At 42.0% G+C, this 19,840-nt stretch overlaps 1 pseudogene across 1 annotated transcript in view; it reads left to right on the forward strand.

The window, feature by feature from the left end:
• Positions 1-19,840, forward strand: part of LOC309556430 (sperm-associated antigen 6-like) — a 469,742-nt pseudogene that overhangs the window by 323,790 nt on the left and 126,112 nt on the right. Inside the window, exon 6 of the transcript in view lies at positions 12,257-12,440. The product of the transcript in view is annotated as a sperm-associated antigen 6-like (transcript). The remainder of the gene's footprint in view (positions 1-12,256; positions 12,441-19,840) is intronic.

The raw sequence follows: 19,840 nt of genomic DNA on the forward strand, positions 1-19,840 counted from the left end.
GAGCAAAATATTCAAATCTCCTCCAAGAACAACCCTACATTCGTAGAGGGTGCCCAGCTGTCTAACAACATAGGGACCTGACACTGGATAGGAGGATTTGCAATACCCAGAGTGAATGGTTTGTCGTATGGCCTGCATTTAAGGATCTGGAATCCTCCTCCTGGGTCAGATATCTCCTGAATGTCCTAAACTGGGAGCAAGGCATAGAACTCTATGGCCACCCCCTTAGATTTACCGGTATGATTGTTACACAAATGCCACTTTACCTAATGATGGGTAGCCATGGTCAGGAAAACAAACTTGTTGTTTTAGCATGTTATATAGGACTTGCGAAAGGATTTGATGGGGGTGTTAAGTCCCCTAACATTAAGGAAACCAAATGTAATTGCAGTCATGGTGACTGGAAAAGGAATGCCAGAGATACTATTGGATGGTACCCATTCCATTGGGTAGGTAGTAAGAAGTAGGAGTAGGAAGAAGGGGAGGCATGCAGAAAGAAACAATCAAGATGAAGGTGGACGGCTTACATAAAGTAAGGTGCCCTAACAGGGCAGTATAGCCATTCTTATGGGGAGGGAGTGGAAAAAGGGAAAACAACAGTTTTTAAGGAAAGGGGTAGGTATAAGAAGAGACACAGGGAAGGGGAAGAAACACAAGGTTTAGTGTCTAGTTGTTAACACTTGTCTAGCCAGTGCTTCTCCTTTTACTGTGAAGGCACAGGCTGGGGGAAGAACTAGACCTAGTTGTATTATTACAGTAATGTAAATTCTAGTCTGTAGATTGGCCATGTTGTCTAATAGAGCTAGGTACAGAATGGATTGACAGAATTACAAATTCTTTGAAAGGTAAAATAGCCTATGTTTACACATGTGAAGATTGGTGCATAATTGAGATCTACTATTTAGCAGACACTGGGGGTACCAATAAATCTTAATTGCACCCTCACACATCTGTAACTGCTGTGCATTTTTCTGTGTGTTAAACCACATGGTGCTGCTGCAGTTCCATGCAGCCGCGTTTTCTTTAATTGCCTTTTTTTCTCAAATGAATGAGCTGCTATACTGGTGATGTGCTCAAACAAACACACATGCACAGATCACATGAGTGTGAGCCTACTCCTATGTGTATTTCTTCTGTGTATTTAGCAGTTTGCTTGGATTTCATCTATACATTTAACATTTTTACTAATGCCAGATTGCTTTTCAGAAGCATTTCACAGGTAGTGAGGAGGCAACAGATAGATGCAGCTTGAATGGGCCACAATCAGCGGTACTAGTTGCCACTAAATGTGACGGGGGGGGGGGGTGTATCATCATTTACGCATTTGAACAACCATATCCACTGCCTTTGCAGCTTAAGAGAAGACATTAGAAATGCAATTCAACTGTGCATTATTACTGCCCCCAACCGCAATTCTGAACAAGCCCTTATGCTAATAAAGTTAGTTTTGGGCATCTTAGGCAGGCTTTGCAGCTGTATGCTCCTAACCTATCAGGCCATTACTTTTTGGCCTGGCTTACACATGCCATTAGGCATTAGGGGGCAAAAAAAACAGGTGTTTGAGCCCCCCAAATGTCCCCCTAAGCTGCAAAGCGGGTATATAAATGCCACAGCTGTGATTCTTTGTATAGCCGCACCACAACTGCCCCTGAGCTACATGCAGGGAACAAGATTATGGGTTTTAGAGATTAAAAAAGGCTGTGGGGAGGTCTCTTCACCAACTTTCACACACCCTCTAAAAATCTGTTTAACGCAGATCCTTCTTCACAAGTGTTAAGGAGTCCTTAAAGGTTTATAAGGTGCATGTTCACTTATACTTATGTAGCACTACCCCCATAGGAGCCGCTGGATAGGATGGATCCTCTGTTCTTTTCCTCAGCCTTCTCAAGAACCTCAGCCCCTCTGACACATCAGGTTGAGTGTACAAACATACAATATAGCAGCAAATTACTAAAATCAATACTTAGTACCCAATAGTAGTGCTATATCAAAGAAAACAGGCACCAAACCAGGTAGTAAAGGCAAACTTAATATATTGTCACCCAATATGGTTGGCATTTAGGCAAGCTTAACCACTTGCCGACCAGGCTTTTTCTGGAACTTTTAGTTTAAATCAGTATTTTTTGCTATAAAATAACTTGTACATTATAGCAGAAACCCTAGCAAATAAAATGGCGATTCTTCCAATTTTTTATGTCACACAGCATTTATGCAGCGGTTTTGCAAATGCAACTTTTTTTTAATGAATTGAAAAAAAAAAAAACACAATAGTTACCCTAAATAATATATAATGTGAAAGATGATGTTACGCCGAATAAATAGATAGCTAACATGTCACACTTTAACATTGCACATGCTCGTGGAATGGCGACAAACTACGGTACTTAACCACTTCTGGACCGGAAGATTTTCCCCCTTAATGACCAGGCCATATTTTGCGATAAATGTGAGCCTAGGGGAGTGATTCTAACTGTATGGGGGCGGGACTTATGAAATGACCACAGAGACCTATGATCCTATATAGAAGGATCACAGGAGCTCTGTGATCATTCCAGAGAGAAGAATGGTCAGCTGTGTTTACAACAGCTGACCATTCTTCTCTCTCAGCGGGGAGCGGTCGCGGGTGGCAGACGGCAATCGGAGCCGCCGGCCCGTGCTTTGGAGTCCCCGCTGCCGAGTGGTGGCAGGAGCGCGCCGGCGGGGACGCACACTCCCTAGTTGCAAGCGTGCGACGGACATAGCCCTACGTCGGTTCGCACAGGAGGGCCATCCTGCCGCAGTATACATGAGGTGGGCAGACCGGAACCGGTTATAAATCTCCATAGGTGACACTTTAAATGCCTTTAATGGGTTACCTGTTTAGAGCAACAGAGGAGGTCTAGCACTAGAATTATTGCTCTTGCTCCAACACTCTGTGGTGATACCTCACATGTGTGGTTCGAATATGATCTACATAGGCATGGGCTACTTAAGTATGCGTTTGCTTCTGCACATGAGCACAGATAGATAGGGGCCTTTTTTTTTTAATATTATTTATTTTACAAATTTTTTATTTTTACACTATCCCTTTCCTTTTTTTTTGATAACTTTTATTCCTATTACAAGGAATGTAAACATGTAATAAAAATAAGGATGGCAGGTTCTCTTTATGGGAGAGATCTGGGGTCAAAAAGATCCCAAATCTCTTTTATACCTTTAAAGGCAAAAGATCAAAAAAAAAAAGAAAAGTGATCTTTCGATATAAAAAAAAGAAATATATATATATACAGTATGTGTATATATATATATATATATTTTTTTTTTTTTTCTTCCAGCCTGGCCTAAAAGTGACAAAATGACTTTGCTCCGGTCCTCCAAGGCCATAGAGTCGATCAAAAAAGTGTTAACGCTTTGATCGCCTATGGGAGCAGCCGGCTACACTGCCAGCCCAAGAAACACCAGTGAGTGGCGGGAGGGGGGAAACACTCCCTCTCGCCACTTCAGAACCGTTCCAGCAGCTTATGAGCCACTCTATCTGGCTTCCAAAGAAAGCCGAAAAACGGTCCTGGTGTTATGGCTGATACCTTCACACATAATCCCGGTAAACTACTTACAGACTGCAATGTATATATACGTATTGTGGTCGGCAAGTGGCTAAAATGGATTAACAATGGTAATAACACAATTTAGCAAAAAAGTAATTAACAGGAGGGACAAAACATAAGATGATATTTAATGTTCTTCTTCTAGCTATCATTGGGGCCCTTTAAGAGTGTCTTTGCACTTTACGACAGTCCCAGTTAAAGACGAACTGCAGTGTGCTCACATAATTTGTAATAAAAACATATTTGCCACTCTGATGCTTCCCTCCAACTACTTATATTATGATTATTTTATATATACTGTGAGTCTATACTTGGCAAACATGCTGCAGAAATCTCCCTCCATTAAGTCTGGCTGTGGCCTATTTAACTGTGGACAGCTGAAGCTGCTGCCTGTTCACTTCCTGGATTTACACAGAAACACACATACACATACTGTATATACACACACACATATATACAGACACATACACACACACTCACACACACATACAGAGCAGGCTCTGAGGAAGAGGCACGGCCTCGAAACGCGTCAGCCCTCTGCTTCCAGTAAAGGACGTTGATCTTCTGGCAAGAGCCAGATGTATGGAATTGATGTGCCTGAATTTTACGATTGTTTGTGAGTAGCTGATTTTTATTTTTATCTAAATAAACTCGCTGAGGATAATGCGCTAGGCTGGTGCGCCCTTTTCTTTGCTTTGTATTTTCAGTGTTTGGTCGACCGCCCTGGTCATAAGGGGCAGCAAAGCCTAGCCATCATGGATGCCTAATATTAGCACGAGTTCCGGGATTGAGGCAGCCTGAGGACCAGGTTCCGAGCGCAGGAAAAAAGGGGGTGCTATATAGCACTTATCTTCTTTTGGAAGGTAATGGTCATTCCCTAAGCATGTTATTTAATAGAATTTTGCATTTTTAATGTTGCCCTTAAAGCATATTATGATCACTCCTCCCTGCCAAACACAATTAAAAAAAAAGTTTTTGTTTTGGTACATGCTCCCCAGGTCATAGCCCAGCCCCCTGTGTCTAGCCTAGATAAGGGCCATTACTGTTTTTTAAAATTCAGCTCCTATTGGTTTGAATGGGGTTCAAATTCCACACCTGAACTGCTAATCTGCCTGGAGGTGAACCCAGATACATTTGGTTCATCCCTAGGTCCTGATTTTGAACACTGAGCAGCTTAAAGCTGGCTATACATTGCTGAGGAATCAACCAATATTCGCCATGTCAGCTCCACCCTCTCCAACAATATTTGTTATATTGCTTTTTGCCAAAGGAGCCTTTATGAAATGTTTTGGCTGAACAGTGGCTGCATCCAATCAGATATAGCAGCTGTATGGGTATTTTGAAAGACAGGGGGACTGACTGCCAAAATGTAATAGTCGTAGTGGAAAATTCCTCCATCAGTGCTGTATAGTAAACAGTAAAGTAGTAAAAACCAACAGTGTATAGCCAGCTAAAGGGCCTGTGTCAACAGGCATTGGGTTAGTGTTGAAGGAATCCATGTGACAGTTGATGGAATCTGTATCACAATTAGTATCTTCTGAGATCATTCAGAATTCATTGATAGGTGCATTTTTATCTTCTGAGATCATTCAGAATTCATTGATAGGGGCAACTGCAGTTGAATTGACCTGGTCTGCATTAGATCTAATTGAAACAGGATTTGCATTCTCAGAGACGCTTTGGACAAAGATGACTATTTTGATAAAATTAGTAATAACTTGATAGTGACATGTTTCTCCCTTTCAAGAAGGAGTGGAGTCCACATATAATTATAAAAAAAGAAAAAAAAATAGTTAAAGCATATACAGGGCTATCTATGTTAATTTGCTTTTGAATAGAAAACAAAAGCAGTTTTTAATTTGATATGATTCTAAAGTTCCCATATTTTATTATTTACCTGAGGTACACAAAGTTCTTCACGATCCTCCAGAGAGACCCAATTATTAATGGGACTGACTCTCTTATATCACCATTAGGGAATTATATATTGACTACTTTCTCCAGCCTTTAGTGACTAATATGCCATCTTACTTGAGGGACACCAAGCAAACAATTGATGCCTTTAAGTAGTACAATAGATTGCAGAGAGAGTTGTTTGTTGGTAACGGCTAAAGTTGCTTCATTTTAAACCAGTATCACACGTCAACAAGGTATTGAAGCTGTTTGGTGTTAATTGAATCACTCTCAAGCTATACCAAAGGAACAAAAATCTTTTATTATTGATGTACTGGAGTTTACCATGGGGCACAATTACTTCTAGTTTAATAATTTAACTTTAGTTTACAGAATAAAAGTGTCATGATGGGGGCTTAATATGCCCCAAGCATGACACATTTGCTCATGATGAAGTAGAGGGATGACACATCATCTTTGATTGATCCTCACTATAATACATTTTTTGGTGAAGATGATGTCTTCCTCACATGTGATGGGGTTGTTAATTCCCTCCCATCTTTAACTGAAGAATATAATTCTAATAACAGGTATATTCAACTCTCCTATGAACATAGTGATCAAATGGGTAATATTTAAGTGCCTATTTTTTTATCAGAGATGGCAGGATATGTTCTAAATATTCTTTTTTTAAGTAGCAACAGAACTTGATACATTCCAACTACAAGCTGCCACCATGCTACTTGGGTACAGAATATCCCAAAAGGACAATATATTCTTATTAGAAGAAATTGTTTGTGACGAGACAATATAGATCATTAAAAGCATGTTGATGTTCTAAAAAACAGTTTTTTCAAAAAAGGATACCTTGAAGACTGATTAGATAAAGAACGATCTAAAGGTTGGTAAAAAAAAAAAAAAAAAAGTAATGCTTTATTATGAGACACAGGCAACTGATAAAAAGATAATAATGTTACATTTGATTGTCCTTTTTATTACTTATTTTCTTCTCAATTTTATGGCCCTAAAAAATAAAAAATCGTGGGCCATTCTTAAGAGAATGACTACAGCATTGCCCAATAGTCCTGCATTTTTTTTTTATCGAAACAATCCATGTGGTTAATATAATTAATCCTCCTAAAATAACTTGGTTGAAGAGTACGAACGTTTTTTTTTTTATTAATTGTAAATAATGTGTCATCTGTACAGTAAATGGAGGTGAATGGAAAAAGAAAACACCCTTTATCTCTACTAGTACTAATAGAGAATACTTAATTGACTCTTTTGTTTTCAGTCACTCTCAGTATGTGGTATATATTCTCCAGTGCCCATGTGGTCTGCAGTATGTTGGCAGGACCTCACAGACCCTGAGAGTGAGATTGGGGCACTATATATAAAAACAAAAGGGTTTTCAAAAGAAAATTTTGTCTGCCCACTTTGATATCTATCACAACAGGAATCTTAGTGGGATTAGGTTTGTTGTAGGATTAAAAAAGTTAAATCCCCATTGGAGAGGATGTGAAAAAAGGGAGAAGTCTCTAGAAGAGAAACATGGTGGATTCACAAGTTACATACATACCGTATACTCCCCATTGATCAAATATCAAGTGGGACAGGAATGGCTTTATTGATAAAACATAGAGATTCATTTATTTATTTGTTATATTTACTTATATAGTGCCATCAATCTATGCAGCGCTGTACATATACAATGTTAATACTTAATATTTTACACTGCAATTTTTAATGTACTGTATATTCATATACTGTATATTTATATATTGTTCATTTGTTCATGACAATTTGAGGAAGTTATTGTATTCAATGGGGTGGATTTACTAAAGCCAAATAGAATGTGAACTTTGCAAGTGCAGTTGCTCCAGGGCTCAGTAAATGAGATGAAGCTTCACTTTGCAAAGAATACCCAATCACATGCAAGGAGCATTTTTGCTTGCACATGACTGGATGACAGAAGTGAGCAGAGCTTCCCTTTATTAACTAAGATTTGGAGCAACAGCACTGACTAAGTGCACAATCTATTTGCCTATAGTAAATCAACCTTAATATGTATTATTTTGTTCACTTGCTGTATTTAACATATATGATTTTGTTCACTTACTCGATTAGGGAACAATGACTGAACATTTATTGTGCATATAGCATATACTGTGTATATAATTAGTTTCTTTACCTAAGTGTAGGTTGATAAATGTTAGTTTTTGGGGATTATCAAGGGACTTGACAATGTTGCTTACATGTTATGTTTTATTTCATGTTTCTATATTGTTAGTTATAATTTATAGATGGGTAGTCTTAGGCCTGGTAGCTGTTGGTTTGTGGTCCAACTGTCATCTAGCACAGCTTGCAGCCTCATATTTTGCACTGCCAGTAAGTATGTAGGCAGATGCAGTCTACTTCCTCTACTGCAGGTAGCGACCAACACAAAGGCATTGCAAAGGGAGGGGAAGTCAAGAGGAACATGGATTCTCTTTGGTTTCCTGGGTCACAGTGGAGCTGTTTGTTTGAATGCTGGTACCCCATGTGACTTTGGTGGCCATCTTGGGGCTGGCAGAGTCTTTTTAAGACCGTGGCTCCCAGGCTTGGTGTGGGCATTGTAATGACAGGTCCCCCCATCTGTCAAGGTTACTAATTAGCAGAAGAGAGAGGTTCCAGATGAGTAGGGATAGAGCAGGGACACACCACCCTTCCTGGATGCCTCCCCATTTAGGTACAGACTGCCAAGGGCCGCATTCTGTCCCTCAACACAGACGCTGTCAGTGAACCCAAGAGACCGAGACCTACTGTAATACTCTTCGCTGCGACATTCTGTGAGTGGGCCAGGTCAGATTGTCTTCCCACCATGTGGTTGTGCCTTGTTGAACCTTTAACTTAATACAGTTCTGTTACTGCAACTGTTTACTGCCACCACCACACTGCTCCTCCCCACAAGCGATATCCTTGTATTTTGATATTACTGTGTCCATATTGGCTTATTAGTTCATAGGGGTGAGCAAATAATATTATGATGGGCCTGATTGGTGTATCTTTTGGGTTTAATTAATAGAGGTATACATCAATGCTTGCAGCCTCTGAAAATGCTGACTGGACAAAATGTGTATGGTGGAGCTAGAATACTGATATCACACGCTATTGGCTCATATGGAGTGACAGTGTTTGCAGCTTTCTTTGTACTTTTGTGGAGTTTAAGTATAAATAAATGTTATTGATTCTGCCTTATTGGAGTTTTCTGCTTTATGTTTTGAAGGAATGCACCCATTCTGATACCATTATCGGTATCAGTGCCGATACCAGGCATTTGAGTGAGTATCGGTACTCACCCAGATGCTCCCGATTCCGAAATGGATACTTTATGATGCTGAAAACTGAATGACTGACTAAAGTTCAAAGCAGCAATCCTTTATTGGAAAACTGAACAGACTGATGACATTAGATAAACAAATCACAAGACCATGCAGGGAGATGGTAGTTTGCCAGCGAGGCACTGTGACAGGTTCCATAGTTGACTCTTTTGAGCCTGGTGGAGTTAACAGCTGCCTCCAACCTGGGGGTGGGTGGTGAGCTGACCAATCACGGATTATTTGGCTCTCCCTCGTTGGTTGCCCTCACAGTACTGTCTCCATAGTGGAGCACTTCTGCCTTCTCCTGGTGTTTCCCCCAGCCGGCGGGTACGAACCCAGTCCGCAGCTGTCATTTCCAGGTGTGCCGGCCATTGCCGCCTCTGTCTATCGATCTGGCATCTATTGGGCTTGCCGCCTGTCCCCAGAGGTCCAGGGTTAGAGACATCTGTTCACTTCACCAGGCTCAGCAGAGTCAACTATGGAACCCATGTGTCACAGTGCTTCACTGGCACACTACCATCTCTCTGCATGGGCTTGTGATCTATTTACCTAATGTCATCAGTCTGTTCAGTTTTCCAAAAAATGATTGCTGCTTTGAACTTGTCTCTACCTACTTAAAGGAGAAGTATAGCCAAAGCTCATTTTAGTTTTACACTCCTGTGACCCGTTTTCAGCAGAGAGCGGGTTGAAGTCCACTCTTTTCTGAAATCACAGAAGTTAGTCCAGGTCTTGCGGCCTTCCCTCCAGCTCCAGGCTCAAACAAAGAACCAACCAATCAGGTAAAAATTGCGTGATGACATCACCAAATTTAAAAATTTTATTGTGCATGTCTATTAATGCTAATCCACTAGATGGAAGCATCTTCCATTTTCTTTTGGTCCTGCGTGGGCCCTTGTTGTTTTATTTCCCTAAATGCTCTATAATGCAGGTGGGTCGCGCTGTAAATAGCTGATAGATGTGATGATGCGCCATCTAGACCTATCCCCACATAACGTTATCTATGACGAAACAAGTAAGGTGGGGCCCACGACAGTGACATCATCACGCAATTTCTACCTGATTGCCCGGTTCTTTGTTTGAGCCTGAAGCCCAGAGGGAAGGCCGCAGGAATGTCGCACACTTCAGGTGTTCGCTTACACGGTTTTATGATGACTTGCACTATTGGATCTTTGGATTGGTGAATCCAGTGTACATGGTTTGAGGGAGACCTACTTCCCTGTGCCTGATTAGACCACCTATAGCTTAACGATCATTGGTTTTCTAGTAAGCAGATTTTGACTTTGGGTGAAGTAGGAACATCTTGGTTACTCTTTATCTACATTATTCATCACCCTTTCCATCGGTGGTGGTGTTTCTTCATATGGATAAATGATATAAGACTCTGACGTCTATTTTTCCCACGGACATTGTTTTTCCACATATATTGATTTATATGTATTTTTTATGCATATTTTATGAATTTTTTAACATTTTATATTTATTTTATTTATTTTTTACTTCAGCGCTGCACTATATTTTTTGAATACTGATTTGAAGTGTGTATCTTTACTCTGAGTGCTGGCAGCTCCTTTTACTTTAGCGCAGTGTTTTCTCTGTGTTTGGTATCCGCCAGGTGCCTGAACTTACACCTGGCTCGGCCTCTCAGCGAGCCGCTGAGAGCCTGAGCCCGCCGCTCCCTGCCCGTCCACAGCCCAGCACTCCAATGAGTGAGGAGGGGGCAGAGCGGCAAGCTGCTGACTGACAGTCAGCAGCTCTCTGCTCGGGGGGCTGTCAGAACCAAGCAATCGGCGGTGTTCGTTCGCTTGGTTTCTCAGTGCAGAGGTGCCGGGTGGCCGTTCCTGCATCCACCTAGGTAAATATTAATAAACAAAATACAATAAATCCATACTTCTCTTTTAACTAGAACTACATTCCCTCTGATGGATGTTGTGAGGTTGAAACTGCCCACTAGATCTACACACACACATTTCTTTGCAGTGTGATTTGCGCCAATTTTGTTTGTTTTAAAAGCTTTAAAGAACATTAGTGATTTTGCTATGCAAGGCAAAGCAACAGGTTTACATTATTACTGCCTTGCACTTCTCAGAAAGCACATGCCTTTCTTCAATCCCCCATCTTTCGGTTTAGCTGGCAGGGGAAAGACCTGGTACTTCTGTTTGTGCACATTTCTGTTGGTGATTGACCCTGTACTACCACATGGGGGCAAAGAGAATCCTCAGCTGTGTGTAAGCTCTGACTAAAGCAACTAGAGCAGTGGTTCTCAACTCGGGTCCTCAGGACCCACTAACAGGCCCGATTTTAAGTATCACCTTGGGGAGATGCAGACTACAATACTGCAATCACTGAGCAGCAAAATATATCACCTGTGATGTATTTTAGTTATCTTGCAAACCTGGCCTGTTAGTGGGTCCCGAGGCCCGGAGTTGAGAACCACTAAACTAGAGGCTCATATCGGATGCTCTTTCCTAAGTCCTGGTAACTTAGTGTAGTGGCACTGGCAGTGTAGAAAATGTGAGTATATGCTGCTAGGAAGGGTGTCATTAAAGGATTAGTTCAACTTTACAGAAAATCTGTAAAGGCGACCTAACACCGGACCCCTTTCTCACGTCCTTGGTCCCTGATGTACTTACCTCCCATGATCATCAGCTTCCAGCACTCCATCCATGTAATAGTGCTGACCAGTCTGGTCCATCCTGGAAGCGCTGGACATAGAGAGAACAGTGGAGATCCACCAAGGACTGGTGAAGATACTTGTGAGAGCCCTGACAGGATCATGGGAGGTAAGTACAATGGGGACAGGGACATGGGGGGTCAAGTGTATGGTCCCCTTTACAGATTTTCTGGGAAAATTCAAAAAGTTTACAGTGGTCACCAGAAGAGGAGATGGGTTTAGATTGTCCAGTAAGGACATCTTTTCTGGTACAAACTATCTAACAGGACAAATACCCATTTTTTTTTAAATTTTCTCTAACTCCCTATGAAAAATTCCAAGTAAAAAAACAGGAAATAGATAGCAAATGCAAAGTCGATATATTGGATGCAGTAATCTGCACAATGGGGAACATATCAAAACTGGGGGACACCGACACTGCAGCAGCTGTGCATCCCAACCAATAAGCTTCTGTTTCAGCTTGTTTCAAAATGATTAGATAGATAGATAGATAGATAGATAGATAGATAGATAGATAGATAGATAGATGCACAGCTACTCCAGATTCTGGCTTGTCCAGTTTCGATTTATTCTTCTCTATGTATTTGTGTCAAAATAATAATATTTTACTGATCTTTTTTGCAATAAACTGAAATCTTGTTGGTTGATGGGGGTTCTTGCACTTTTTACCTCAAAATTGCTTTTTGAAAAATTGGGATATAAGTGCCAAAAAAACAACTTGACTATCATTTTCCCTGCCCACGCAACAGCGACAGGTGCTGTCCACTCTCAGTCAAATATCGAAGCATTCAGTGGATTTTGCTGAACATGTTGTCGAGGCTAAAATCTTCCCCTTCATCCTGACATGCCTTAAGGACCCTAATGAAAACATCAAAAAAAAAAAATCATCCACTATAATCCAAGAAATTGCCCGACACACACCCGAGGAAATGTGTTCAAAATAGCAACATGCAGTGTTAATATACAACTCAGCAATGGATTAATAGCAGCACTCAGCGCTAGATTGGTGGGTTGAGGGAGTAAACTGCAAATTAAAATGATACTTTAATCCTTTTGTACATGAGTCATCATCAGATGAATTAGCGTGTGGGATATTTAAATCCTTTCTTTTGTTGCTAGTCACAGTAATGTGGCTCAGCAGGACTCCTGTGGGCTGCAGCAAAGCGACCTGTTGCCCTCAAGGGTTTGCTGCTAAGCTGACGTCTCTTGTTGACAGAGCAGACCTAATGAACACCAAGAAATATGGGGATCTTAATAAGACTTGTTGCTGCTGATTTGAAATCAATAAATAAGCATTAATGCAAGCATGCAAGTTTTTCTTTCTGTGGCTGTATCACAGTGAGTAGCTACCATTAATTATCTGAGCTCTGCATTGTCTCTCTGCTGCTCTTCCCCCCAATTAATACAAAGGCACAGGGCAAGGTGCAGATCTGAGAGATGTCACAACGATTTAGTCCACCGCTTTATAAATCCCTTCTCCCCATTCTTCCATTGCCTTTTCACGTCATTTGACCGGGCTTTTGCACAAATTGGCATTAAACTGTGTGTCTTATGTTGTTGTAATGAATTTATGCTGTGCTGAATGGACTAAAATCCTATTGTGGCACCTTGTGGATGCATAAAAACCTGCCCTTTATATGACTGTTTCCATTGCTGTTAAAAGCACATAATACTGATTATTTTGTCCATCTCAAAAAATGTATTTAGAGCACAACTTTTAGAGATTTCAAAAGTTTAAAAGTCTCGACAATGCACTGACACCCACAATGTGTGTCATTATCTCTGTTAATCAGATCATCCCTCACCTATATCAGGGATAACTTGTGGCCATTCATAGTCAGGGAACACTTGCATGCATGTAGGTGCTTACAATGGTAATTAACATCTTTTGTCTGTGTGTTCTCAGGGAAGTGTTGATTGGCCAGGTTGAATTTTTCCAGGCCAATTGGCATTTTTTCTCTTAACAAAGCTGGGGCAAAAAGGGACTAAGGATCTGCAACTCAGGATTACTAGACGGCCGAAGAGGAGTAGATGTCCGCTGCAGGACAGTGGAATCTGCCAATGACCAAGAAAAGACCATAGTGGATCAAAAGGACTAGGTCAGAAGAGATCACTGCCAAGGGGAAGGACTCCACCCAGAGGAACACTTGGCCCACACCAGTGAGTGGCTGGGAAACCAAAACCACCATAAACAGGTGGAACAACATACCTACAGTAATAAAGCAAAACCTAACACATCTTCTTTAATATCATGCACCAAAACATAATTAAACAACATGCTCTTCCTTAACACAAACCATTAAAAAAAGTCTCAAACAATAACTATAATACAAATGATCATTAAAAAAAACAAACCCACAATGTCTCTCACGTGTATAAATGGTTATGTGTCCAATTGCAAAATATATAACCTTCGCAGACTCACCAGAGCTATATGACCCATTAACCCTTGCGAATCAGGTTATCATTGATTACATCCAAGAACTACAGCAGGGGCTCCCTCTCTAGCTGAGAGCACTGTGTGGGAGCAGGATTTGAGTTGCCCGGAGCACCTGCTAGTAAGGTTAGCCAGAGTTGGGGGAGGACACACTGTGAGCGCGCGCAGTTTGTTTGGCCAAGAGTAGCCACTAGGGGGTAAAACATTTTGTACAATGGCAGGATGGAGAGGTATGAGAGGCAAGTGCTTTTTCTGGAATAGACCCAAAATAGCCGCAACTGGGATGGAAGGACATTCATCAATTCTAACAGGAGAAGCTGTCTTGTATGGATTTTGAGGGGAACCCCCCAGGCCACAAAAAAAAGGTGTGCCCCCCCAAAATCCATACCAAACCCTTATCCGAGCATGCAGCCTTTCAGGCCAGGAAAGGGGAAGAGGTACTCGCTCACCCCCTCCTTTCCTGGCCATACCCTGCCGCATGCTCTGCCCCCCCTGCCCCACCCCACCCCAAAGCACCTTGTCCACATGTTGATGGGGACAACCACCCTGGGTGGTGGTTGTGGGGGTCTGCAGGCAGAGGGTTTATGGGAATCTGGAAGATTTCCCAGATCCCGGCCCCCCACCCCCCTATATGAATAAGTATAGGGTACAAGTGTCAAAAATAAATAATAACATATAAATAAATAATAACACAGACACAGTTTTTGACAACTTTATTTCCTTTATTAAACATAAAAAAACAATGTCCATCAGTGTAGATCAATCATCAATCAAGATGTTTGCCGCCACTTTAAGACCCGAAAAAGGAAAACAAAAGCTCCGCTCACGATGAAGACTACTGCTGTCTGCCTGCTTCGCCATCTGACAGTTCTTAATCACCCCCCTTTTACATCCCCCTGCCCTCAGACCCCCACAATCACCACCCATCAACATGGGGACAAGGTGCTTTGGGGTGGGAGGCAGACCCCCCATGTTGAGGGCATGTGGCCTAGTGTGGTTTGGGGTGGGGCGCACGAATCCCCCCCCCCCTTTCCTGGCCTGCCAGGCTACATGCTCGGATAACGGTCTGGTATGGATTTTTGGGGGGGACTCCATGGCATTTTTTAAAAAAATGTTGGCGTGGGATTCCCTTTAAAATCCATACCAGACCCAGAGGCCTGGTATGGATTGGGGGGGTATTTTTTTTTTCAAACTTTTGTATTCCCGGGGAAGCCCCCTGACAGTTGTGGACTCATCTGTTATTGGATGTGACGACCGGCTTCCCGGCCCGCTCTTTAAAAACAAGCTGATCACTGGTTGTTAAAGATGCAGGTGGCCTCCACATAAAAAAAAAAAAAAGAATAAAAAAATCTTCTGCGAAACACTGGACACCGGCGTTTAGCAGAGTTTAGGAGAGTTTAATAGGAGCTGTCTGCCCAAATGTTGCTGTTCCAGAAGAAGTTTTTTTTTACAGCTTCTAAATGTCTATGTCACTAAAAGCTCCTAAAAGCCTATGTGTGCATGGACAGATTGAATAACATGGAGATGCATTTTGACGCTGTAAAAAAAAAAAAGCCTGACGCTGCTAAAATACCGTGTGTGCATGAGGCCTTTAAACCGTAGAGTAAATATTATTTAGTTAGGGTTTATATCTACAGTATGTTAGGTGACTACATTTTTTTTTCTTCTTTCATGGATTATGTTGATTATTCATGATTTATATAGGGGCAACAGTTTGCACAGCGCTTTATAAAATGAAAACAGACAGTACAAGTATAATACGATAAGAGGAATCAGAGGGCCCTGCTCATAAGAGCCTACAATCTAAAAGAGTAACATTCCCAGGACTTGGTTACATTTTTATTTCCATAACCTGGTGGATTTTACAACAAACTCATTACTCTGGGTTTAGTCTGACGAACTTAAAAAAAATATATATTCCCCAGCATATGCTCTAAATCCTAACTAGAACAGCTGTTTTTACACACAGGTGAGAATTGTTACTCATTCAAGTCTCCAGTGGGCAGTGTTTAATAGGAGTTCAGTAGATCTGTAGCAGCCATTACACTGCTTTGTTTCAAAGTCTTGTCATAATAGCTTGTTTTGAGTTTGGGAACTTTGTCAGCTGCTTAAATATTCAAACAGAGTACACGCTCTTTTGCTGCATGAATATAACCTATTCATATGTGACATTTATCTTTCTAAACTGTGCAAAGATCGAGTGCTGTGAAACAGCTGCAGTCTGTGATATGCAGTTCTTTGTAAATAGCTCCCACTGCTGGGCTACAGGTGCTAAAATTAGGTTAAATATCCAACTGCACATGATTTTATATCCTCTATATTCATTTTCATCATTGTATGTGAATCTGCATTTTGCAGGAAAGAGATAACTTATTCCCTAGCGAAGGGCCCCTTCTTTATAGGAAGTGACCTGTTGTTCCTGCCCCTCTGGCAGGATCCCTATATGAGGTTGGTTGGAGCTACTGTGTACTTTGGTTAGGAAGAATTTAGCAGAGGGCCATGTGAACTGTGTTGGTTCTCCCACTTGGGCTTCTATAATTCTGGGCCTTGAGATATTAGCACTAACCTTAAAGTGGATGTAAAGGCTTCAGGTGTTTTAGCTTAAAGCAGTAGTAAAGCCAGCTTTGTGATTTTTACCTACAGGTAAGCCTATACTAAGGGTTACCTGTAGGTAAAATGAACATCTAAACGTGCACTATTTAAAAGACATTCACCCTTGAAATTACTGATGCATGCAGTCAAAGCTTCATGCCAGAACCGAGGGCTCCCACGCATTTGCGTGATAATGACATCATCACAAATTTGGCCATTGACAGCGCCGGAGCCCAGGAACGCAGAAGAAAGACCAAGGGAAGATGACAGCCCTCTCAGTGGTGAGAGCGCGCTGCTGGAGGGCTTTTTTTAACTCTTTTTATTAAAGAAGAAGTATTCATGGCTACAGTAAACATGACGCTCAACCTGAGCGCATTAACAGTAAGGCACAATACAGTACAGAAAAAAGACTTTTAAGTCACAGTGTCAAGTATATAGCATTCCACACTTTATAATATTGATGCATATACAAGCCAGTAGATGGAATCAGCATCTGTAGGTCAGCTAAATATTATAATCATTAGACACAAAGTTAAAGAGGGAGTAAATTGACTTCCAAAAAAGATCCAAAACATTCAGTGGCATCTTTATGTATTAGAAACAGTGAGAGATGAGGAACACCATGCATCCCAGACTTTATTGTACTTATGGGGACACCCCCTATGCTCATAGATAAACTATAGGCAAAATTTGGTTCACCATTTGCAACCACATGTGCGTAGAGGGAGGGTGTGGTTGGATTCACTTTAGTGCCACTGCCTTACATTCTGGAAATAAAGTTTCTCTAAGCAATGTCCCAGTGTGTCGCTTTACTACCCCTTTAATGAATTATTTGCATCAACGTAAAAAAAAAAAAAAAACCTTTTATGTGCAGTTCCCATTCCCCAGCCCCCTAAATATTTACCTGAGCCAGATCTCGATCCAGCTTTGTGAAGCGGTGCTGCTCTCTTCCTCCTCACTCGACTCATTGGCTCCTGCTGCTGTCAATCAAATTCAGTGATGAAGGAGCAGGGGAGTGGAGGGCGGGGCAGAGCTGCACTGTGTGTGTCAATATATACACACAGTGTAGCTTGGGATTGAGCTATGGAGGCACAAGGAGAAGAAGAGGAGCGTTGGCTTGGGACCCAAGAAGAGGTGGATCGGGGCGGCTCTGTGGAAAACTATTGCACAGGTTAGTATAACATGTTTGTTATTCAAAAAAAAAATTATAATCTTTGCAATCACTTTAAGGGAACACAGACCTGAGACTGTGCCAGAAGATAAGAGTTTATTGGAGTGAACTCTAAAGTTCCCTATTTACCTCGCCAAATGTTTAAAAATGATGTTCTTTATTCAAGTAAATAATTGTAGTGATTTTTTCAAGAGGATGCCTGACACCTGATGGGAAGTGAGTAAGATGGGCCAGTGTACAGTTGGACCGCAAGCAGCTGGATGAGTACAACTCCACTACATGGTGGCTGGTGGACAGTGAAAACCTGGTTGGACTGGGAATGGTGGTGGTCAGGGACAGAAGTCACCCTCTTTGCAGTGAAGTGTAGCCAGGTGACTTTGGCCCCCATGTCACATGGGCCCCAAGTGTTTGGCTGGACAGTTGGAGCCCTGACCTGGAACCATAGAGAAATGCAGGGTCCTGCAACGTGAGTACTCTAGATTACTTATAGGCCAGTGCTATTTTGGACCAGGGAGACAGTGTAGCGTAGAGTTTTTAACCCATCATCTGTACACTAGTATCCAGACAGTGCAGTCTGCACGGACTGTGAGGCAGTTGTGGGCTGAAGTGTTTATACCACGGTACAGCACTGAATTTGATGTATGTTTTGATGAATGTTGGGAACTGAAGCCAGCTAGGGGCCTGCCAACAGGTTGGCTAAAAAGGAAAGAACTGTTAGGCCTGTTACACACAGACATGTATGTCCTCAAGCATCCATTACTTTACCACTAATGGAAAGCCGCAGGTGCCACATAAAGCTGCCAATACAAGTGAATTGGTGTACACAGTCAAACTCGCTTAAATGCCAGTAGTTTCTGCAATGGTGTTTAACTGCACATGTGCATATGGGGGTATTTCCCCAAAAGCACCACTTTTGCATTCAGGGAAATATCATGTATGTGTGTGTATAGGTGCATTGGGTCCACCTAGCTCTGGTTTCACTAACAGTTTGGGGAAGACCTGTAATGTCCCTCCTCAGAAACATGACACATACAGCGTAGATTATTGCCCACTGCTAGAGTCAATATGCTCCTCAGAGTCTCCCATTGCTGTGTCAGGTGTGTCTCCTTGCTCTGCATTATTTAAAAATAAGTTTTCGCCAGCCATATTGGAATTTATGAGCAAAATGAGGTCATCGTTTTTCTTCTCCTTTCCCTCCAGCTTCATTATCTGGCAATGTCTTCAGCTGTTGTGGCCTCTGAGCCTTCTGCTGCTGATGTTATGACTAAGAGTCTCACAAATTCATGCTGAATAAGTTTGTTTCTGAGGGGCCTCAGTCAGCTGATATATCTCCCAAATTGAAAGATACCATATCAGCTCTCATTGATGCTGTGTGTATTACTATTAAAATGAAACAGCCTGTTGTTGCTCTCAGTACTGTTACTAGTCTGGGATATGATGTGAATCTTACTACCACGACGTATGTCATGCTTTATCAGCAGCCAGGGGTCTTGCATACACTCCTGGCTGCTGCCTTGTCTACAACTAGAATGTGAATGCCGGATCGTTTCTACAGAATCCTAAAACACTTGCAAGCACCTTAGGTGGCCCCCTGCTATGCAGTGGCGGCTGGTGAAGTTTTAAGATGGTGGGGTGCAAGACCCCGCCCTTCCATTTTGACCCTTCCCATTTCTCAGAAGCCCCACCCCTTATATACTTCACCCATTTTGTCCCCTGTATTTTGCTTGCGTGAACAAATTCTCCCAATATATTACATATTAAGGGGTTCATCAGTACTAGTATATCCCATAATAGGGAGCAGGGGTCCTATTATGGGATATACTGTGAGAGACACCCTATTATGGGATACACTGACTGAGAGTGGCACAAACCCCACAGTACAGACCCCCTAGCACAAACCCCTCAAGCACAAACCCCACACAAACCCCTCAAGCACAAACCCCTCACAAACCCCTCAAGCACAAACCCCCTAGCACAAACCCCACAGTACAGGCCCCCTAGCACAAACCCCACAGTACAGGCCCCTTAGCACAAACTCCACAGTACAGACCCCCTAGCAAAAACCCCACAGTACAGACCCCCTAGCACAAACCCCACAGTACAGGCCCCCTAGCCCAAACCCCACAGTACAGG

The sequence above is a fragment of the Pelophylax lessonae genome (assembly GCF_965119305.1).
Source record: "Pelophylax lessonae genome assembly, chromosome: 5".
NCBI classification, from domain to species: domain Eukaryota; kingdom Metazoa; phylum Chordata; class Amphibia; order Anura; family Ranidae; genus Pelophylax; species Pelophylax lessonae.